General features: G+C 34.5%; 1 long non-coding RNA gene across 1 annotated transcript; it reads left to right on the top strand.

Annotated features, from left to right (window-relative positions):
* The first annotated feature begins 4,495 nt into the window (after positions 1-4,495).
* On the top strand, positions 4,496-7,744 carry LOC138701392 (uncharacterized). Its single transcript, XR_011332539.1, has 2 exons — positions 4,496-6,151; positions 7,494-7,744. It is a non-coding gene; the product is annotated as an uncharacterized lncRNA (long non-coding RNA).
* Positions 7,745-8,273: the final 529 nt, after the last annotated feature.

Genomic DNA, 8,273 nt, shown 5'->3' with positions numbered 1-8,273 from the left:
AGGGTTTACTGGTACGCTATTGTATAGATTTAATTATTAAAGGAAACCTTTGGTCGAAAATGAAAGAAAAAAATGTGTACTCTCAAAGAACGGTATTTTGAAAAGAGTCTAAGTAAACACATCTATCATAAAAGTTCTCTTTTTCTTGGTTTTGCAGAATTCTTATTGGACGTTGCAGCAATTTAAACTTGACCTTTATATCCCAAAATACAACTCAAAGTGGAAATGTCTTTATAACACAATAATATTTATAAACAATGCTGATTTGTGAAGTCTGTCCTACAAAAGAATTGTACTTTTTTTTTTACGAAACAAATTGCTGTGAACGGTTTGCTAGAAGCTTTTGTATACCTTTTATTATTGAAGAATTCTTTAGGTAGAAACTGAAAGAAGAAAAATGTATGTACTTTTTAAAGAAATATATTTTGAAGAGAGTTAAAAAATAGGGAACTTAGCCTGGATTATACATAAGCGAAGCAATATTTATTGGCACCGTATTGTTAGTAACAAAATTTGTTATATATATTGGCATCGTATTGTTATAAATCTGTCATGATAATAATTTCCCATCTAAAAATCAATCTCCCTCTCTACTTCACTCCCTCATAAACACAAGTTAATTCTGTTGTTATGATTACATATACATACTGAGAATTTCAACCATTAAAAAAACGGGTTTTCCTTCAAATTTGAGAATGCCTTTCTCCCATTGTAGGCCTACATGTTATCCTATTGAAAACAGAGTTTACGTCCTCTTAAACATGACAGATCACGTTTTTCAGATTATTAAATTTCGGGGGAGGGGGAAACTGAAAGGTGAATCTTAGGGTATGTTACAGTTTCATGTCTCAAAGTTTTTTTTTTACCAACAAAAGAAAATTTTAACTCTAAAAGATAAGCTGGGTGGTACAAATTGCGATATCTTATAGCTAATTCGAGAGACAAATTTCACTGCACTCATCAATGTCACTTGTTCTATTTTTAAATACATTAAGCCTGAATAAAATGCCAAGGTGTTGTATGCCTGGCTGCAAATTCAATTACCAGAAAGGAACTTAGTGGCGATATTTACTTTCCTTCTGGTGAAGTAACAAAAAAACAAAATTAAGAAAATAGTATTTAAAATTATCTTACGCGTGTATCCATACGCATTTGTAAATTTACATTGCGCTAAATTATTGTAATTCTCTACTGTAAAATGAATAACTTTGATTTGTTATTTCACTCTTTTTAAAGTCTTAATCTGTGTGTCCTTTACATGACATTTGATTTTCGCTTTCTATCTCATTCCTAAAAAATTAAAGCATAAACATTCATTTTACACTATTGTTTGTACTTTTATTACAATTTTTTTGTTTTCTTTTGCATGATATTTATTCTTTATGTATTGTCAGTTAGTAGATAAAAGTCTTTTGACATGTATATTCTTTGACTCACTGAGTCTCCTCTGGGAATTAGTAAAGCGGAAATAAATATTAATATAAATTTAAAGTTTAAAAAATATGGATTTCATAATAAGAAATTCCCAGTAACTAACAACAATATTAATTCGTTTAGGCTGGAAAATTATTGGTCACGAATAGACCTCATGTCAGACGGCGCGAAACTTGCTACACTTAAGGTAGAAACACATTATTGCCACGGCACGGCACGAAATGTGATTTCCTGTGCTGTCACGTTCTGCATTCAATGTGTGGTATTCGTTTTCTCCATTTATTTACGTTGCTTAGAATCACACTATTCCCACGCCACGGACGCCACGTCCTCTCCTGCCTAGCACTCGTGCCATCACGTTTAGATTTTCTGTCGCACAGGACATTGTTGGACGGTGGAGAGCACGTGCAGGTTCATTATGGAGGAATATATAATTAAAAAAGTAAGGCAATATGAATTTATGTATAATTTTAAGTCATCCAATTACAGGGACTTAAACATGAGAAAAGAAGATTGGGAGGAAATAGGTAGAGAGATGAATATAAGCGGTGAGTACTGTATGTTAACTTATTTCCAAGAGCTATTCCATCTCAAATCGACCGAAATATAGAGAAAATTGACCTTAAAATTTCTAAATACAATGAAACTTTGTTTTGTATGTAGAGAACAGTGATACAATGAGTATAAAAAATGCGAGGTTTTTTGCTGATCGATTTCATATGGAATAGCCCATAAATAAATCGATTCAACTTAACCTCATTATTACTATTTTATTATTATTATTATTATTATTATTATTATTATTATTATTATTATTATTATTATTTTAGGAGGTACATCAGTGTTGATGCGACCATACACATAAAAGTGCATATTAACAATGACTACAACAGCTGTACTGTAGACATTAATCTTAATTTTGCGATCTACCTCGACGAACAACATTTAATTGCCAAGGCACTGAGCCTAGAGAATTAAAATATTCCTTGAAGTTTTCTCGCACTTGAAAAGACTCGCGTGTATTGTTTCTTCTCAAGTGGTCTAGGTTTCTTAGGGCACAGGTTGGTTGTGAAAGTGCTTGCACTTCAGGCTCAAACATATTGTCTTTACGGTACATAGCATATTATGCAGACAGCATGACGCAAGTACAATTCTATCGACCATGTTCGGTTGTACCTCCAATATATCTTCGAAAAATTCTCCAACGAGCAGTCAAAATTCCGAATGCATTCTCGACCACATTTCTCGCTTGGGGAAGTCTCAGTTGTAAAACAGTGGGCATTATTCAAGAAGCAACTTTAAGTAGGTACGGTAATGTGAAACTTCATTGAAATATTAGATAAAGAGTATTATGTATTTAAATTTGTAGCATGTACTTACCTTAAACATACGGCTAATTTTTCTCGAGCGTTAACTGCTATTCGAAATTGAGTGTTCTGTTTCTGTATTTTCTCTTTTATTTGATTGTGAATAAATTCAAATTCTTATTTATTCATTCTAAAGTACATATGAAAACGTTGTGGGTCTTCTTCTAGTTGCTTAAACAAAGTATGAAATTCACCAGATTCCTCCTGTTTCATGTTTATATCATGTACCCACTTCCGACGCTTTCTTTCCTGAATGATAACAGCCGCAGCCTCATTTTCGATGTCTTCTTCAAACTCTGAAGAACTACTGGAACTACTAACCCATTCACCTGCCATCTCTGCTACAGAAAAGCTACTGAATAAAATAGCGACTGAACATATTGTAAGTTTAGTGTGAAGTGACATGGCGTGGCGATAATATGCACACAACGCGACACAGCATGTGCCTTCCAACTTATATGATCTCACAGGAGAACACATGCCGTGGCAATAATGTGTTTCCGGCTTTACTGCTCCGTGTGACCGCTTCCATTTAACTCATTGCGGTCTATAATTCCAGCTACATTTGTCGCAGAAAGTTGCTACAAATGTAGCTGCACGTGTAGCCACCCATGTCGCTACGTGTGGCCACCCAACAGCAGTAAATGTCGCAGAAAAAATTGACCCGGACCAGAGCCTTCTTTAGTTACAAGCCGGGGCCATACGTCGGCAACACTGTAATTAACTGTCACCCGGAGGCTGACCGTACAGTACACGTGTTTATGCTAATGCCGATTTTCAATGTAAATTAATGTTACAATATAAGTGTGTGTCGATGGAATTATGTTTGCGGTCGTACCAAACGTTAATTGTTGATGTATTATAAATTAAATGCGTGTTGGTGATAAAAAAACAAGTCAATAAATGAAAATAAAATGGTTGCAGTCTTTGGGAATTTTTACGGTTATGGATGACAAAGTAATTGACTATTCTATTAAATATTAAATATTGTATAACCACATTTTTATATTCTTATTTGTGGTTTGTGTGTATCAGAATTCTAGTCAAATTGTTGGGTCTCGCCTGCTATATCAATAAAGTTATGCCGTTGGTTTTCAAAGTCATTGTAAACAGCTGTTTTGTGATCCCATAAATGTTGCAGTTTTGTTGAAGATTTGGAATGCCTGCTATACGTCAGAACTATCTATAATTTGTAGATGCATATGATCACTTTGTTGGTTTGGTCAATGTTACTTATGTCCCGCCCACTATAGAGACATAGGCCAATTTTACACATATTTAGTATAACTTGTTGCTTCTTTGACAGGTTGGGTTTGGTTAGTTTAGGTTTTTGTTATAGCCTACCTTGCATATACAATTATAGCGCAACATTGGCAGTGATAAAAGTGAAATATTCGTTCAGTAGGCGTTGGATACTCTATACATTCACCCACTTCGTATTTACAGGATTTGAAGTCCAATGAGTTTACGCTAATTGATACACACATGTACTTAATAGATAATGTTGCGTTTTGTTACGTAATATCATGGATAAATATATAATATATATATATATATATATATATATATATATTTATCCATGGTATTATGTTGAAGGGATGTGTTTTCGTTTTTTCATAGATTGTTTTACTTGGTTTAACTGTATTTACATCCTCATACTTTTATTATAATAGGAATGTCAATAGTTTCTTCTGTTTACATTTTATTTTAGGTCTATTTGCATAATTCACATTCTTAGCTTGTTTTCTGTAGTTATATTTATTTAAAATTATATTTTTAAAAGTTTATAACAAATAATTTAGGATAACAGTATTGTTATGGTGACTGGCCAGGTTCAAACTAAAACTGGCTTCCTGGACATCTGAAATATTTATAGAAAAGCACGACATAATCACATGAAATTAAAATGCATATGATATCCTACACCTTTCATGTCAGAGGTGAAACAACATTAAGCGGCAAAACATTGTCAATTTACTAGCCACATAATGGTTAATTGATTGGAATAGGGTATTGCGAAAGTACGTCATTATTTTATTTATTTTTGGTACAAGTAACATTTCTTTAAGTCGTAGATGGGAAGATAATATTAAAATGGATTTGAGGGAGGTGAGATATGATGATAGAGACTGGATGAATCTTGCTCAGGATAGGGACCAATGGCGGGCTTATGTGAGGGCGGCAATGAACCTCCGGGATCCTTAAAAGCCAGTAAGTAAGTAAGTAAGTATTTATTTATTTTCCCTTGTACCATCAATAAAAAAACAAGTATGTTTTTATTTTTTTTATTATAAGTGTAGTTGCTACGACACATAGGCACACAGCACTTTCTAGGCATCTGAAATATTTGTAGAAAAACACGATAGATAATCGCATAAGATAATATTAAAATATATGCTAAACCTTTCACAGATGAAACACCATTAGTCGCAAAACATCGTCAATTTGCTAGCCACAAATTTGTTAACTGAATGGAACTTAAGAATACTGCGTAGGAACTTACGTCTTTATTGCATTATTAATTTTATTATTTTCGGTGCAAGGAATATCTTTTTTATTTATTTATTTACCTTCGTACTATCAATAAAAACATGTTTTTTTTTGTAATTATTTTAAGTGGCAGCCTTTGTATGTAAGTAGCCTACTTACGCAGTATTCTGAAGTACAGCTAATTAATTGCAATAAAACACTATTTTCGAACTCGTAATAATTTACATTACTACTCTGAATCTTGATCTTACCTTCGTGCATGAAGTATATTGAAAAAATACGCGTTACGTATAACGAAAGCAATGAGCAAACACAATATCACTCTAAAATCTCCCGCCTCCACTCTGCGTTGCCAAACCTACCCATGCCCCGGCTTGTAACTAAAGAAGGCTCTGCCCGGACCCATTCGAGTTGCGACACGACCTTGGGATGCGCCAAACTTGCTACATTTACTGCTCCGTGTGGCCGCTTCCATTTAACTGAATGCTGCCTATAATTCCAGGTACATTTGTCGCAGAAAACTTGCTACAAATGTAGCTCGTGTGGCCGTACATTGTACAATGGTACAAAAAGAAACGAAAAAACAGAAAAATACAAATACAGAAAGACAAAAGACACAGATGAAAAAAAAAGGAAACGTTGTAATTGCCTAATGTAGGGGGTAATTACTGCCGAAATAACTAAACATCTAAATTATCACAGTAGATAGAACTTAAAAATAAAAGAAATTCAATCCGGGGCATCGGAGCTTGAATCCGGTGTGGCTTATTGGATAAAATGCCAGTACGTAAAGCTGGAGAAGAATGGAAATTTAAAAACACACTCGTGGCTATAGGGCAACAATGGGACCAGAAATACCAGTAAGTGGGCATTTATTCTAAAAATTAAATACAATAGTACTCACCAATTACTATAATATAATATCAAGATACTCTTTACGGAGTAATTACGAGAAGAATCCCTTGTAAAATGACGCGTCGAAAAGCAGGGTAGCGATAAGTGATAACTAGGCTTCGAGACTTCGGACCAGTTCAGTGGGAAATCTGCATAACGGCGTACTGAGTATAGTGGTAAAGCGTACAGTGGGTGGGGGTACTGTAGAATGAATGCCAACAAATACGCAAAGGAAAACGCTCTCGATTTGAAGGTTCTGATGAATAATTTGGTTTTCATACAAACCTATTTTCAAACTGTGTCTGAAACTATTACACGGTTAGAAAAGTCAGAGCAAGAAATGCCGGAAGCCCTCAAATTAATTGAGGAAATGACACAGAGAATTAATGAGGTACCAAGTACACCGATTAGGCTTACTGAACGTGTAAAACAGAAGTGGAAATAAATTTTATGTAAAAATAACGAATATGGAGCATTGTGTAATACCAACAGCAAATTAGTGGACATAGAGTCACCCTAGAATAAAAGGCTGTCTCTTAGAGACTGCAATGATGTTACATTTTTTCGTTTTGCCCCTATAAAGTCATGCGACGTAGAGCGCATCTTTTTACAGTACAAACTGTATTTGGTAGACAACTGAAAAAGATTTACGTTTGAGACACTGAAAATGTATCATGTAGTACATTGCAATTCGGTACTGTAACTGCACTTCCTAAAGACGACCAATAGGATAAATGAATAAATTAAAATTGCTACATGTTTATTTCCACCATTTAATTGTGTATAATTAAACACAAATGCTTATAAAAGACAGGAGAATAAATGCTTTTCACATTCTTTTGACATTATCATTGTGTAATGTATATTTATTTTCAGAATGTCCATATGTGTGCGTTTCCCCATACTACCGTGCTCTATTCTAAACAGCAACGTTGTTACCTCAACACATCTGTACCTTTCACTACCTGCAGCGAGTCAACAACCTATAGTACATGCACAGTAAACTTATTGTATCGGGTCCAAAGTCTCGAAGCCTGGTGATAACATAGTCATAACTTTGCACTAGCTGTTATCTTCCCACATCACAGAGGATGTAATTATAGACACATTCGTGAACCTTGAAGAGAGCCAGACAAAACAAATACAGTTTAAATGGTTTCTGTCCACTGTGAAAAGCGACTTTTTTTTCTCCCCACTAGATTTTATTCAAGGCCCATAATGCACTGTATCGGTGACCAAACACTGAGCTTTACTGATAACATGTAAACATAACTGGATCTAAATTGCTATTGTATTTTTTATTTCTAGATACCTTGCCAGTGGTAATACATTTACTGACCTGCATTACACATACAGAATGGGAATATCGACGATTGCTTTAATCGTACGACAAGTATGTGAAGCAATATGGGAAGTTATGGCAGAGGAGTGCCTACCTGAGCCAACTTTGCAAAAATGGCAAGAAATAGCTTTCGGTTTCCAAACAAAGGCTAATTTTCCAAACTGTATTGATGCACTTGATGGAAAACATATTCGAGTAATAAAACCAATAAAGAGTGGTTCTCTTTTCATGAATTACAAGCATTATTTTTCTATTGCTCTTTTAGGAACATGTGATTCAAATTACTGCTTCACTTATATTGATGTAGGAGCTTACGGAAGAAACAGTGATTCTGCTGTTTTTAAAGATAGTGTTTTTTGGAAAAAGTTGGAAGCAAACCAGGTAAGCATTCCTTCATGGAAACCGCTACCTGATACGAGTGAACCATTACTGCCGCACGTGCTGGTAGCAGATGAAGGTTTCGGTTTGTCGGAACATGTTGTTAGACCTTATTCCAGAAAGAATCTGAATTAAAATAAGAAGATTTTTAATTATAGACTTACTAGAGCCCGAAGGTACATTGAATGTGCCTTTGGGATTCTGAGCAACAAATGGCGAATTTTTCATCGCCCACTAAATGTAGATATTGATTTGCCTGTATCTATAGTTAAAACATTCTGTATTTTACACAATTTTGTTAGAGTAAGAGATGGCTACAATTTTGAAGACATACTCACAGTAGTCGGTTTTCAAAATCTGAATGCCTC

This window comes from Periplaneta americana, chromosome 6 (genome assembly GCF_040183065.1).
Source record: "Periplaneta americana isolate PAMFEO1 chromosome 6, P.americana_PAMFEO1_priV1, whole genome shotgun sequence".
In the NCBI taxonomy this organism is placed as follows: Eukaryota; Metazoa; Arthropoda; class Insecta; order Blattodea; family Blattidae; genus Periplaneta; species Periplaneta americana.
The sequence above is the reverse complement of the archived record's forward strand: the minus strand, read 5'-3'. Positions and strand labels throughout refer to the sequence as shown.